The sequence below is a fragment of the Prionailurus viverrinus genome, chromosome C1 (genome assembly GCF_022837055.1).
Source record: "Prionailurus viverrinus isolate Anna chromosome C1, UM_Priviv_1.0, whole genome shotgun sequence".
Lineage (NCBI taxonomy): Eukaryota > Metazoa > Chordata > Mammalia > Carnivora > Felidae > Prionailurus > Prionailurus viverrinus.
Window position 1 is genome coordinate 77,048,627 of NC_062568.1, and position 15,925 is coordinate 77,064,551.

A 15,925-nucleotide genomic window follows, 5' to 3' on the forward strand; every position below is an offset into this window, starting at 1 on the left:
TGTTGAGTGGAAGAATGTTTCATGCCGAGCATGCATTCTCTAATATGTGGCATACACAACTCAACTGAGAAAATTTAGCTTTCAGGGTCAGCATACAGGCGATGGCTAGGACTTTTGACTTCATTTAGTCTCAGCTGACATAAAAAAGGGACCATAAAAATAAAGCGTTCATACAGATGTCCTTCTCATTTGAACCTTTCTGTATAAATTCTAACATAAGAGAATGTCTATGCCAAAACAGAAATCTTCGGCAATAAATTCATTTGGATATGTGTGCATGCATATATGCACACCCACATACATACATGTACGTATGTGCTTCTACACAAACATAGATCTATTTTATTGAATGACTTGACTGTTTAAGTGCTAATTATGTGCCAGGTTGTAAAAGTGTCCCTAGAACTCTGTATAAAAGACTGTATTACCAATCATGTCAGCTGTTTCCAGGACCCATATTGTTATCTTTCAGTTGGGAGATCTTCAGGATATAGAATTGTTACTATACATTTGGCTTGTCATCTTTCTCCTGTGCTAGGGCTTAATGTCACTGACCATTGTTTATAGAGCTCCCACTAGCTCAACTTTATTCTCGATTCTACAGCTAAAAATATATCACACAAGTAAAGGACATGTTCGTGGGTTTCATTCTGAAAACAGGAGGGCATTTTAAAAAACAACAATAAACTATGTGCTTTGGCAAAAGACTATCATGCTGACTTTTGCATAGTCACAAAATTCAGGACAGATTATTCAAAGAACTCTCTGGAAGCTGACAAGCTTATAAAAGCAATCCTAATAAAAAATTTCTGCATTCTGCATATATAACAAAGTTACAGCATGTCACTTGCTCTATAAATTGTCACTATTACCGCTTGGAGCAGAAGGAAGTGTACATATATAAAGATATATATGTGCATAATTTCATATTCCCAGAGGAAACTGAAAAATTATGTGCATTAAATAGTGTTTTAATTGCAACAAGAAAAACTGCATTTAAGCAGTGGTTCATAATCCCACAAGGATAAAGTCAAGTGTAAATGCTGTCTAGTATAACGGGGGAAGAATGGCCTTTGTAGGCACGCAGGCCTGGGTGCAAGTTCTGATTCTGTCACTTGTTTGATCTACTCTAACAAACCCCTCTATTTCTCTGAGACTCTGTTTCCCTATCAATAAAATAGAGATATTAAATATCTGTTTTGCAGAAAGTCATGAAAATTGAAGGAAAAGTCCTTACCCATTGCTGTTTTTGTCAAATTATTAAATCAGTTGGAAAGCTAAAAGTAGAAATTTAAGGTTGGTTCTTCTATGGATTACACACTGGAAAATATTAAGATCATGCAACACCTACTCAACACTGAAATTCAATACACGTTTTACAGCTATCAAATTCTATGATTGTCTGAGCATATATGAGAGAAGTTTGTAAAATTCTCCTGAAGAACAATTTTAGGAAAACTACCCTAGAACACACGTGGCACAATGGGCCTAAGTTGAGCATTTCATTTATCTGTTTTCTGATAAATCTGTATTCTTTGTGCTTACATAAGATGCAATGGTTCTTACAAAGTCTGCTTTAAAAAGTAACAAGTTCTGTGCTCTCACATGCATCCTTACCCATACTGACAACTCCTCTTTAAAGGCCTAGTTCCAATATTTCTCATTCATTTAACCTTACCGTGTCTGTTCCAGCCCATGGGTTAGACTCTACTCTGAAAAAAGCTTGGGTTTGTCTGGGGACATAAGACCATATCCTTTCTTGCTTAGCACTGGGTTGGGCACAACAAGTTTTAGTCCTTACTTGTAAATAAGCCAAAAATTTCTAAAGGTCTCACACAACTGTAGGCATTACCAATAAAAATAAATTGAAAAAATAAAAAAAGGGGTGTCTGGGTGGCTCAGTGGGTTAAGTGTCCGACTTCAGTTCAGGTCATGATCTCACGGTTCGTGAGTCTGAGCTGCACGTTGGGTTCTGTGCTGACAGCTCAGCCAGGAGCAGGTTTCAGATTTTGTGTCTCCCTCTCTCTCTGCACCGCACCGCCCCCCCCACTAGTACTCTGTCTCTCAGAAATAAACATTAAAAATTTTTTTTAAAGTTTTCATTTTCTCTACCAATAGAACTTCCAGAGGCGCCTGGGTGGCGCAGTCGGTTAAGCGTCCGACTTCAGCCAGGTCACGATCTCGCGGTCCGGGAGTTCGAGCCCCGCGTCAGGCTCTGGGCTGATGGCTCAGAGCCTGGAGCCTGTTTCCGATTCTGTGTCTCCCTCTCTCTCTGCCCCTCCCCCGTTCATGCTCTGTCTCTCTCTGTCCCAAAAATAAATAAATGTTGAAAAAAAAAAAAAAAAGAACTTCCATTTAAATTGTTTGTGTAGATTTTAGGTTAACCATGTGGAGATTGTAAGAACTCTATTTTCAGCAACTGAAGGTCTACTCAACTACAACCTAGTCTATTTTCATGTTGTTCAACATACACTATGTCAGGCTTTAAAAATGCTATGACCATCTTCCCAAGCTATCCTCACAGGATGGAAGGGAAGTGAACCCTGCCGGGTTTCACCTTTTGCCCCTTGAGACCCAACTTCCATCGCTCTCTATGCTGCTCTGTGCCTTGGGAAGCCAAGTTATGAAGACCACTCATAGTTTTTTTTTTTTTCCCATGGGCTTCTAATTTGGTTTGGGTAATGGCAGAAACTGGGAGGTTGGAGAATGGGAAGAGACTGAGACTGGGGTACCTGTTCCCTGACTCACTCCCTGCCTGGTTATTAGCACATCCCTCAGTTCCTGTCAGGTGGCCAACTCCAGAGCTACCTTCTCCTGGGTTCTGACAGCCATTCTCTCTCCTTGTCCTATAAGCCTACATAACAGAAATAACTCTTCTCTGTTGCGAACTCTGGCGTCCGGTACTATCTCCTGCTGGTTTTCTCAAAGCTAGCCATACCATTATAAATAACCTCCTATCAATTCACCAGACTGAATATACCTTTGAATGTGCCATCTGCCTGCCTGGTGTCTGACTGAGCCTTGAATCTAGTCTTAAAATACCAAGAGTCACTTTGGACCAAAGTATCATGGCTTATTGTTATAGCAGACTTATAGTAGGAACAGCTGTAGTGAATAAACAGTACTGCTTTACTAGGAGAACATAAGAGCGAATATTACTGTTGGCTTATAGTAAAGCAACAATTGAATTTATGCTATAAACCAATCGAGGTAAGAACAAAGGCTTTTGAAAGAAAATGGGAATATTAAATAGATAAATCTAGCTGAAGAATATGTTATAATCTCATGCAAATATCACAAACCCATCAAAATTCAGCTTTTTCTGCTCCTACCATCACTGAAGAGTATCATTAAACAAACAGAGGGATAGGGGCACTTGTGTGGCTCAGTCCGTTAAGCGTCCTCCTCTTGAGTTCAGCCCAGGTCATGTTCTCATGGTTTGCGGGCTCAAGCCTGGAGCTGTTAGCCCAGAGCCTCCTCGGGATTCTTTCTCTCTGCCCCTTCCCTGCTCAAGTGTGTGTACGCAGGCTCTCAGAAATGAATTTTTTTAAAAATTTAAAAAATAAGTAAGCAGAGGATAGGCAAAATTCTTGAACTTCAATCAAGAAGCTGCGAAAAAAGAACACACGTTGTTATGGACACAGTACTGAAGCCCACTGAAGCCTTAGTACATTCAGGTTTCAGTATAGTACCTCCTATTGCATTGTAGCACCTATAAATAACTACACAGAAATGTAAGTGTACTTGAGTATAATAAATCCACTGTAAACTGGAATCCTATATTAATGTAATGGTGCTTTGCCCTATAGTCTCCTTCCTAAGATCTTACATTTTGAGAAACAACACTAATTTTTACATGACTATGTTTTCTTGAAATGCCCCCTTTGGTTAGGCATCTGGTAACACCTCTCATCTTCTGTGGTACCAAACCTTCCTACTGGAACAATGTTCCTGGTAGCCTCATTTTCCCAGAAAAGCCCTTTACTTCACCTCCCAAGGTTACTCATACCCACCTTTCTTAATTTTGTTTCCCCCTCCTTCTCTTCCATTCCCTCCTACCCTCACTCAAGGACAACTGAAAGAGGGTGGAGGAAAAGTTCAGCTCAAAATGTACACGGAGATCTCATCCATATTCTGTACCAATTTCCAGACCATAAAACTCCTTACTGGCAGAGAAAGTGTTCTATGATAATGCCTAAAATAGTCCCTTTTACCTTGTACTTAAAGCACACCTTGAATGTAGATTTTAAAACAGTGGCATGCAACAACAAAGTCAAAAAGGCCAAAAAAGGGAGTCTTTTCTAGTTCCCTTTTGTTAGTGGATCCAAAGACTCCCTTCACTGAAAGCATCTTAAGGGGAAGACTAGCTTAGGGATGTGGTAAGGATAGCACCTGAAAAGTGAAGAACTGAGTAAGCACCCATGACCCTACTTACTACTCAGTACGCCGGAACATGGAGCCCACTGTAATTGATGCTGAGCTCACACTATTGATGGCAGATGATTTCTAGTCCAGAGTTGCAGTTCTGGGCTTTTGTTCGACACTGTGGGTAATAACCACTCTAGCAGTAAGTACAGTACCTGCCTTTCAGGTTTACCACTCCTTGGTAACCCCCCCCCCCCCAATGCACACAGCACCCACTATGAGTGCCTCATACTGTTCGCACAGGGCAGACAGCTAATAGGTGTTGAATAAATGCTTGACTAAGGTTGACTTCACACATTCATTCAATTTGCAAAGTCCATATCCTTGACGCTGAGGCAGACCGATTTCCACTTACCCTCTAGTGTCAGGGTTTGGGCAGCAGGCTGCTACCCCAAGTCATGGCTGTGCAGACTCAAATTAGCACACTATACCACATGACTGATTGTCAAAGAACTTTCCCATTGAAAACTAATTAATCTTCCCCATACATCCCTGTGAAAGGTAAGTTTTCTGTGCTCATCTGCAGGTTATAAAGAGGAAACTGGAGATGAGAAGGTCATGGGCTGTGCCAAAGGCTATTAAGGGTGTCTGCTGGGGAATGAAGTCATAAAGCAGTGATCCAGGTTCAGTATCTATACCCACTCCAAACCTAGGCCTTTTCCCCATGTTTTGACCATCTTAACATTCTCTGGGCTTTAATGAGGGTATAGACAGAGTATAGCAGATATGTGCATTTCAAAGGGGGGAGAAATTATGATTTGACCCTACTAAATACTTTGGATATATTTCCAAGGAGAATTCATAGTAATGTTTTTATTTTTGAGAGAGAGTGCAAGTTGGGGAGGGGCAGAGAAAGAGACACACACAGAGCCCGAAGCAGGCTCCAAACTCTGAGCTGCCATCACAGAGCCCAATGCAGGGCCTGAACCTACAAACAGTGAGATCACGGCCTGAGCCAAAGTCAGATACCTAACCGACTGAGCTACCAAGACGCCCCCCAAGGAGCACTCGTATTAGAAGTCCTCGCTCTCAGATCTTTTTCAGCAAAGATATCTTGTTAGGTAGATTTAGTACTGTCTCCTGGAAAGAAGGCTGAGAAGTATCATCTTCACTGCCCTTCCTGAGATATGCATGGGGGGCGGGGAAGGGGGGGGTTCACCCTTGCACCCACAGAGACACAAGTCTATGCACAGACTGCTCACAGAGTCCAGACCTGTGAACTGCCGAGAGCAGAATGACAGCATGGGCTCCTTGACACACTTCACCCGGGCTGTTGCTCTGCGACAGATTTCAAGTCTCTGATCAGTTCCCCGGAGCATACATACAGCAAATATTTCAACCTTCTCTATTATCAGCCTTCCGACTTTGCCAAAGAGAACCAGGATTGGCTATTTTAAAAGGGCAAAGCAAGCTTCAACCACCAGAACCATGTCCTTTTTCCTTCGTGGGTTCCTCTTCCTCATCCCACCTTCTAGATGAGGACCTGCCCTGAGTTTCATGCTCTTATGTAATTACTATTTACCTTCCTATAGTATGTTAATAGTACTACTCTCCTTGGGGACCGTCTTCACTCGCACAATTCCCATTCCTTGTCAACTTCTAAATCAAGTCTATCCCTGACCTGAGGAGGTTGGATTACCAACTATAATTTTCTCCCATTTTTATAGAGCATGACTTGGAGTAGATGACTATCTCATTTAGGGAATAACTACTCTGGATAGACATTAAAACATTCTCTATTGCTATAGTAACTAAAACAGCATAGTATTTGCACATGAGTAGTTAGACAAATGGAACAGCAAATCCAGAAATACACTCAAATACACATGGGAATCTGTTATTATCTGTTATTATCCTAATTTCTCTAATGTGCTTAAAATTTTCCATAATAAAATTTTCTTAAGGTACCAGAACAAAATATGAGTGACTTCCTTGGAGGGGTGAAAGGCCTTTCCATTTGTAATTCAAAACTCAGAAAGTATAAAATTAAATTATGATACATTCAATTATATTAAATAAGTTATGTATGACCAAAAGATAGTATGAATCGAGAAACAAGTAACAACCTGGAAAAAAAATTTTTTTCAACTTATGTCACAGACAAAACAATGGATAATCTCGCTAATATGGAAAGAGCTACTAGAAATCAATAAGAAAATTATCAGTAACCTAACAGAAAAATAAGCAAAGAACATTAACAGCCTTTTCATAGAAAAATAAACAAAATGGTCTTTAAACACCAGGAGAAAAGTTAAGCATCTTTTCAAATAGGAGAAATGAGAACCAAAAGTATACTTTAAACTTTCAGATTTTGACTAGTCTCATATAAAAATGTATTCTAATTCTGTGTTTTAAGGAGACCATGGGAAACCAGTTATTTGCATACATTGATTGTGGAAAGATAACCCCTTAGGAGCAATTTGGTAACATTATTAAACTTTTAAATGTATTTACCCTTTACCCAAAATCTCACTTCTTGGAATTTCTTCAAAAGATGGCTGGTACACATGCACAATGATACACTGTCATCAGAGTCATAGCAGCACTATAATAGCAAAGGATTGGAAACAATCTGTGTCCATCAAAATGTGTGTGTGTGTGTGTGTGTGTGTGTGTGCATGTTTAAAACTCTACATACACAATGGAATAGAACACAGCGAAGATGTTCCCTGTATGATGCTGTGAAAAAGCTCTAGGATACAGATTATATATACATATATATCTGAATGGAGAAAGATTTAGAGATATGAATATCACGTTATTTTTGTGTGTTGGTGAGAAAACAATAAAAATTACTATATGGGGGCACCTGGGTGGCTCAGTTCGTTAAGCATCAGACTCTTGATCCAGGTCATGATCTCATGGGTTTATGAGGTTGAGCCCCACGTCGGCCTCTGTGCTGACAGCATGGATCCTGCTTGGGATTCTCTGTCTCCCTTTCTCTCTGCCCCTCCCCTGCTCATGTGCTCGCCCTTGCGCGTGCACTCTCTCTCTCTCAAAAATAGATAAATAAACTTAAAGAATTACCATATGCATTTACTTATATATGCATAAATATACTCAGTAACAATATACAGGAAACTAATAGGAGCGATGAACTGTAGGTGAAGGAACAGGGTAAAAAATAGTATAAGGGGTGCCTGGGTGGTTGAGTCAGTTAAGTGCCCACCTTCGGCTTGGGTCATGAGCTCACGGTTCATGGGTTTGAGCCCCACATCGGGCTCTGCAAGTGCAGAGCCTGCTTCAGATCCTCTGTCTCCCTCTCTGTCCCTCCCCCACGTGAGCTGTCTAAAATAAACAAACATTAAAAAAATAGTAAGAGGGGACAAAAGTAGGAAGAAGACTTCTCAGAGTATACCCCATTTTTTGGTTTGATTTTTTACCCACATAAATCATAAAAGACTCAAAATTTAAATTCAAACAAAGAATTCTTTTGGCTCTATAGTTTATGATTGAGTACCTACCATCTAGTTAAAGCTCAATAGTTCTACTGGACCAGGGGCTTGGAAAAGCCAAAGATGAGATGACACAAAATAGCATTTTTTATTTGGTTTTGAAGTGTATGATGTGATGGTAGGGATGTGGACATCAGAGAATTCACCAACCTGATTACATTTTACAGATTTCATCAGTAAAGTCTCCCCGAGACCTTAGTAAGAACACGGTCACAGTGATCTGTAAGAACAGAAAAAAGTAGGTAAGATAGATAAACATGTAGAAAGCACTGCCTTCCTGCAGAAGAGAAACATGCTATCCATTTGAGTATGTTGTGGTTGTTGAGTATAAGCAACACATCTTCTGAACAATAGGCCAATAGGGGCTAATGTTTCCATCTCCAAAGTCCATTTCTATTTTGCCCCTACTCCAGACCCTAGATTCCATGTTTAGAATGATTTAGCTAAACCATATGTAGAGGATAGTTACCCATCTTTAAGATTAAAAACATACAATTGCCATGAAAATATCTGACCCACACAAGATAACTAAATTATTAACATGATATATAATTTTGACAAACGCAAAACAAAATGTTTTTATATACTTATTAGCCTAGGTTATTTGGCTGCCCGTAAGTGAACAATTTCTGTTAGGTTCCTTGAAATATTAGAAATAGCTCATCCCCATGACTCCGTTAGAGATTCTGAGATTCCAGATTTCAGGCTTTCAAGTAGAAAAGAGGCAGCAGCCTGGGAACCCTTTCTCTTAGTCCCTAGCATCAAGTCTTCATGGTAAGAGGGGGCTATGACTCGCTTCCATAGGAAAGGAAGCAATGGTTCCTTGTGCACCTAAAGCAAGGGGCAGATTCCTGCTCTTTGGCTGAGTGACAAGCTAAATATTTTTCTATACCTGGTCTATTTCTCAGGATTTCCGTTCCCTTACACGTAATTAAGCATTAAAAGTTAGTGCAAGCATTGGACAAATCACTTAACCTCCTTGTGCCTCAGTTTCCTCATTGTAAAAAGGAGATAAACAATAATGACCTCAAGTGAGTGACTTAATATGTCTCAAACACTTAGAATAATGTCTGGAAGATAGTATGAACTTACGAACTCAAATATTAGCTATCCACATGTAACATCTTAGAGGTGAGTTTGAAACTCTCTCTTTAGAGCCAGGGCTACCTCCTGAGAAGTTACAGAACACATCCCCTGCCACCATTTCCTTAGACTAATTAGCTGCACTACAAATGGAAATTACTTTCATAACTTAAGCTTTACTGGTGTTGAATGATTTACATAATCCTGTAGCTAGGAGGTCCCAGAACTGCATTCCTTTCTTTGGCAAATTTGTACACCTTCCTCCAAAGGCAGTATTCGTTCATCATGTCTGGTGTAAGAAATGACTTCAGGCTAGGGTTAGGTAGAGAATGCCAATCCCTTTCCCCTCCCTTTGTGCAAAAGCTTGAAACCCCAGGGACCAGAGGAAGACACTGCCCACAGATAAGGGCAGAACCAAGTAGCCCATGGATGGTTGGTTCAGAAGAGACCCCCCAAGTGGGGCCTACTTACATATGAGAGAGAGGTATTGCACCTCTGAGCCTCTGCCCTCCATCACAAGGGGATACTAAATTGTCACACTCTGGAAGCAAATGGAAGAAGAGTATTTATCATCAGTAGTTTAAACGTGTGCTTCTCTCACTCCTACACAATCCAAACAGGACAGCAAAAGAACGGGGAATCCGCACCTAGGAAGAGACCATCTAGAATGTTACAAAAACGCTCCCCAAATCATTTGGTCTTAGGGAAAAAAGTGGAATCAAACTCTGTGTCCCTGATGGGCAAAGGGAGAAGGAACATTTTCCTGGCTAAAAGTTTCAAAAATACACCTTTGCCACACTTGAAATTTTCACCCATTATTTCCTTATAGTCATTTAAAATGCACATTAATTTCATCAATAACCTAACTTAAACACTCTAAATGGACTTACTACATTTATTTAGTTATTCAATCAATATTTATGGAGCACCTTGGTTCACAGCCATTGCATCAGTGCTTAAAATAAAGTTCCTTCTTCTCAGAGAGCCGATTTTCCAGCGACTGGCTGGTTTTCTCCATGTGTCCCCCCACAGGATGACTTCCTTTTCCAAGCTGACATCTGTTGAAGGCTATGGGTGTCAGGTACCTAACACCATTAGTTCATTTAGTTCTTACAACATCCCTGTAAGGTGGGCACTGTTGTCCTCCCCACTTGACAATGAATTTAAAGTTTAAAGAGAGGATAAGTAACTTGCTCAAGACTACAAAGTAAGTCATGGATAGAATTTAAATTGGGCTCCAATTCCAAACGCCTCCATTTCGGTCCCCACCCTAGAGTACTTTCAAAACTTCTCAAAGACAGCTTGCTATGATGGATTTCTGGTTTGAAATTGGTCTCCTTCTGCATTTTCCCTGTTTGGTATGCTAGGATTCTTCTCTTTTTCTGTACAATGCCTTTCTAGCATCTAGAAAACGATCATTTAAAAGCAAGGGTATCAAGTCATGGGACCATGGCAGAGCAGGCTAAGAAATAACAGCCAATTATACATAAATATTTAAATATATGCACTACACTCCACTTAGTGCATTATTCAGATTCTGGGCTAACACAAAAAGGTTTCCAGAACTTACCAGCTGCTTCCTTTTGTGATCTCAATGATTCTCACCCAAACAAGACTCAAAGGACCCATTTTCCAAATCAGCTTCCTCGTATTTACACCTTGTCATTGATGTCATTCTCCTTTTCTGCCAACCCTAAACTGACTAGAGAGGAGAATTCGAATTCTCTCTCTCAAATTGTTTCCTTTCTCTTTCCCCAAACCTTGCATTTTTTCTTCCCCTAAAACTCCCTAAGCCCAAGGCATAGTCCAGTGAAGTGTGATTAAGCAAATTAAGAACCGGCCCAGGGAGCTGCTCTAATTGCTCTAATCAGGGGTACTTTCCTGGTCCTGCTCATGGGAGGCCTGGCCGGCCTAGAACATTCACTGTCTGTCTGTGGGTGGCATGTCAGCAGATGGCAATCACTGCTGCTATTTTTCCAGGTTAATATGAGATTAAGTTTGGGGCTTTGGACCCTAATTATTCTTCTCAGTGATTTCGTTTAATTGGTCTACCGAAAAACACTTGGCTAATCCCTGAATGCCACACAAGCCCATGCAGCCATTTGGACCAGGTGGTCAGATTCTTCAATGGGGAGAAGAACGTGGGCACAAAGGGAGGGGGTCCTATCTCTCTCTCTTACCAAATTCAAGCTCCCTGAAGGCAGGCCTAGTCTAGTCTTTCATCTCCAGCAATGGGCTTGGCACAGAGCAGGGCTCCAAATGTTTGCTGACTATTGTGAAATGAAGAAAGGAGATGTGAAAGGCACATTTTAAGGAGCATTTTATGAGACAATGGATTTAACAAGGGGGAAAAAAAACTTGCACAGGGGATATGCACGTTATATACTACACTTAGAATGTAGAGAAGACATGGCCAGTACTCAGGACATACTTTACAGCAACATCTGATTTCTGACCATTAACCCCAAACAGTTAAAGGTTCAAGTCTATATAAGAGATAGAGGTTGATATACAGAAGTATCAAACTGACAGGAGCTTCCATGAGGAGAAAGCAGTGGCAAGAATAATCAATATTCCAATGAGCTTGATTTGGCTGTGAAATCCTTCAAGGAAAATTCCAGAACCACAGGAATCTAATAGCTAAATGAGGGCTACTAGGTGGTTGTATATTTAAATATTGCTACCCCTGCTTAGGCTTTTTGCTTAACTTTCTATAGCTTTTGGCAATGGTAGCTCATGAAGGACAGGTGGGAGAGCTGTCATAAGAATTCCTTTAGGCCTGGGTTCACTGGGCCCTGCAGGACAAATCTAAGAAAATGTGGCAATGTTCTGCAGCTGCAGCATGGTCACATAATGTATTCCTCACTTATCTGGCTTCCTTTCATGTGGGTAATTATGTTGAGTATTGGATTAGAAGTGTTATGTTTTGACTTAATCAATCCACATTTATTTTGGAGGTTTTTCTTAGCTGAGAAAGTAGTCATCAAATAAACTTTTAAAATGGAAAATTCATACATATATATACACATATCTGCAGACAAAAATATATACACATTTAAAATTCATTTTAGTCATTTTTATTTCATTTTTTTATGCATTTAATAAGCATTCTTGAACATCTACTGTGCACCATATGAGGAACCAGAAATAAAAATTTAAGACATGGTCCATGCTCTAAAGTGGTTTGAAGAGAGTTGTGAAGGCAGTCCGTGTACAAACAGCAAACATGCACCAGTTGCTATGGAAACAATGGATTATAGAGTGTTACTAACTCTACCACCATCACTTTTCTAAAATGCTAGTGATTCCTATAGCTTGTAGTAGGTAGGGAGGCATATTATTTATGCTGAAACCACGCAGGGAGGATGCCAGAAATAAGCAAATCTGAAAAGAACAGATCTAACACATTTAGTTTGGCCAAGTAGAGGAAATGCCTCAGGAAAAATGTTTCCTCTTAAAAAAAAAAAAAAAAAAAAGCAGCCTGGGTGAGACTTTCCACAGATATCCCCAGAATAAATGAAAGGGTGCACTTAGGTTTGCAGACTATTATGTTGATGCTCTGTTTCCATATCCTAAACTAGGGATTGGATAGCCTGGTACTTTGAGGATTTCCAACACTTAATAGCTCCCATGCCCCCAATTCTTGGCTCAGAAATTTCACCTGCCAGGGGCACCTGGGTTTTTCAGTCAGTTAAGAACCCAACTTCAGCTCAGGTCATGATCTCATGGTTCATGGGTTCGAGCCCCACGCCGGGCTGTGTGCTGACAGCTCAGAGCCTGGAGCCTGCTTCTGATTCTGTGTCTCCCCCTCTCTCTCTGCCCCTCCTGCACTCACGCTCTGTCTCTTGCTCTCTCTCAAAAATGAATAAACATTCAAAAAAGAAACAAAAAGAAATTTCACCAGCCAACAAGTTCATTTCTTCCAGAAGCATCAGGTACACACTAAGTCAAGTTTGGAGGCAGGGAAATCAAGTTTTACTGATCACCAGCTTACCCACTTCAAATTAAATCTCCAGTGTAGTGAAAGGTATCCCGCATTCTCCTGCCCCCTGAGAGTTTATACCAGCATGTTCACCTTATCTTCCTGAAGTTATTCCAATTATTTAAAAAAAAATGGTATCTTCCCTGATGATTCAAAGTGAAGTAATTTTCACTTCCATGAAGAAGTATTCGCCCTCCACTTACTAAGACACTAACAGCACTCACTCTTCTATTTCAGAGACACAGCCTCCTCAGTGAATCCTGGTGCAGTTCTGACAGCCCAGGTGGCATCCTCACTCACTGGAACTTTCTCCTTATTCGTTGTGAGCATGCAGAGTTTTTGGTGTTTTTTTTTTTTAACGTTTTATTTTTGAGACAGAGACAGACAGAGCATGAGCAGGGGAGGGGCAGAGAGAGGGGGAGACACAGAATCCGAAGCAGGCTCCAGGCTCCGAACTGTCAGAACAGAGTCCGACGCGGGGCTCAAACCCACAAACCATGAGATCATGACCTGAGCCGAAGTCGGATGCTCAACTGACTGAGCCACCCAGGCGTCCCAAGCATGCCAAGTTTTTAAAAGGCTATGCTGACCAAGGACTGACTGCCAGCCTCATTATGACTGGTCCCAGAACAGAGTTCTACCTTCAGTTAATCTTCAAAAGAGTATCTCACCCAGATAACTTATTTACCTTGCTTCTAAGATCTTCCACACCCATTTTAAATCCTTAGAATTTCAGTCTTGTTTTGGGAGGATGCCAGAATTTCAAGTATGCTCTGATAATTAAGTGACCTCTTCTGCCAGCACCCAAAAATGATTGGCTCTTGGAATTTTGACCTCCAATATTTTCCATTTAACAAATCCACACAAACTACCTAATATGTGATCAGCACTGTGATAACCACTGTAAAGTTGCACTGGAATTAAATTTTAAATTTAAGAAAAATCTTTGACCTAAAGAACTGGCCAGACTAGATATCACACATGAAATGACTGCAGTGAGTACAGGGTCAGGTGCTATAGGAGGAGACAGTAAGGAATAATAATACCCTACTATTATTTAAGAACAAAAATGAAAAATGAAGAGTCCCTAATTAGATAAAGTGCATTCACCTATAATTTTTTTTTTGATTGTTACAACTGCATGGTGAGGTAGGCAAAGGAGATATTAACCCCATTTTACAGATGAGGTAACTGAGACCCAAAGAGGTCAAGGGGGTTGGCCAAGGACATCTTGCGAATAAGTGGGAGAATTCCAGGATTGTAGTTCTAGTGTGGTCTCCCTGTTGTGTGGTTTTGCTGCCACACCATGCTGCCACCTTGCTGAGTACCATGGGAGGGAGAAGACGGAGCATGGAAGGACCAGAAGGATGAGCTATAGGCAACAGAAAGGATGAAGGGTCTTTATGGGGAAAACAAGACAGACAGAGATGGGCAAAGAGCATGACCACAGGTTTGGAGGCAGAGACTGGGGGAAATAATGACTTACCAAAATAGAATGTATATTAAAACGAAGTGGGGAATAGGGTTTGAGAGGAAATTAAATAATCATGGATCTTTCAGAAAGTTGGTATCAGGAGGTGAGTTTTGGTCTTTCAAACAATGCGGTTATTTTGGGGGGGAGACTGACATGATCAATGCAGAGGTTGAGAAAGTTGATATACTTTTTGTATAGTACAGGGTTAGAGTGGGGGGGGGGTGCGGCAAAGAGTCTGGGTTTCTGGAATCCAGGCGGGGGTGGGGGAAGGGCTAGCATCGTGAAACGTTGACATGGGTATACTTCACAGAATTCATCACCCACGTTCATTTGCACATCACTGAACAACAGCAAAGCTAAAAATACTCTGGTTACAAGCAACAGGGTATATAAAAGAGAAGAATGATTGGTGCTTTCAAGTTTATGATGGATTAAGCCATTTTAGGTTGGTTGACTTAAAAGTTGTAAAATACACTGTCTTCAGGTTTGACAAAGGTAAAATCACCCGCTTTTTTAGGCTTTGCATTAATTCGACTTTCTGCATTTTGTCAGCCTGTTATCAAATTGGAATGGAGGTGGCCCCACAGGACTGCTGGAGTTCTGACAGATTAAGGGGATTTGAGTGGGGTAGGGGGAACTCTGGGTCCCTCACCTACACTTAAATGAGAATAGGTCAGATTTTGTAAAACTGCTTTTATTAGGCTAGATTACAACATTTCATATGCGTGAAAGGTTCCATAGATTAAAACGTCTGAAAAGCCACGGATCTAGTCTAATCTCATCCCAAACAGAGGAAGAAGCAGAGATAGGCCCTTGAAGGGCTTTGTTCAAGGTCACAGGGCAAGGAAGACCACCTGAGGAGCATTTTTGTATAGCAAAGAAACTTCAGTCAACAAAATGAAAAGGCAACCTCCCAACCTGCAGCATGGGAAAAAACACTTAGAAAGCAATGTCTGCTAAGGGATTAATACCCAAAATACAGAACTCGTACAACTCAATAGCGAAACACCAAATAATACAATTAAAAAATTGGATCATTAGGGAAATACAAGTCAAACTGTAATGACATATCACCTCACACCTGTCAGAATGGCTGTCATCAAAAAAGACAAGACACAAGTATTGGTGAGGATGTGGAGAAAGGAGAACCTTGTCCACTGTTGGTGGGAATATAAATTGGCCCAGCCACTATGGAAAACAGTATGAAGGTTCCTCAAAAAATTAAATGGAACTCCCATATGATCCAGCAATCCTACTTCTAGGAATATATTCAAAAGAAATGAAATCATTATCTCAAAGAGATATCTGTACTCCCATGTTTACTGCAGCATTCTTCACCACAGCCAAGATCTGGAAACACCCAAAGTGCCCATCAATGGATGAATGAATTAAAGAAAGTATGGTATTCATTTCCTTGGCATATACATATGGAATATTATTCACCCATAAAAAAGGAACCCCTGATATTTGTGACAACATGAATGAAAGTGGAGGTGTATTATACTA

The 15,925-nt window shown here is 40.6% G+C and overlaps 1 protein-coding gene across 10 annotated transcripts in view; it reads right to left on the reverse strand.

Moving 5' to 3' along the window:
• Positions 1-15,925, reverse strand: part of LYPD6B (LY6/PLAUR domain containing 6B) — a 175,947-nt gene that overhangs the window by 18,903 nt on the left and 141,119 nt on the right. For 7 of the 10 annotated variants that reach the window (XM_047871520.1, XM_047871510.1, XM_047871512.1 and 4 more), the window contains one exon: positions 8,031-8,100. The exons of 2 other annotated variants lie outside the window; for them this stretch is intronic. The gene's annotated coding sequence lies outside the window, so the exon portion shown is untranslated. Of the gene's footprint in view, positions 1-8,030; positions 8,101-9,434; positions 9,505-15,925 lie in introns of all 10 variants that reach the window. One more of the 10 variants, XM_047871517.1, reaches the window with a different exon arrangement.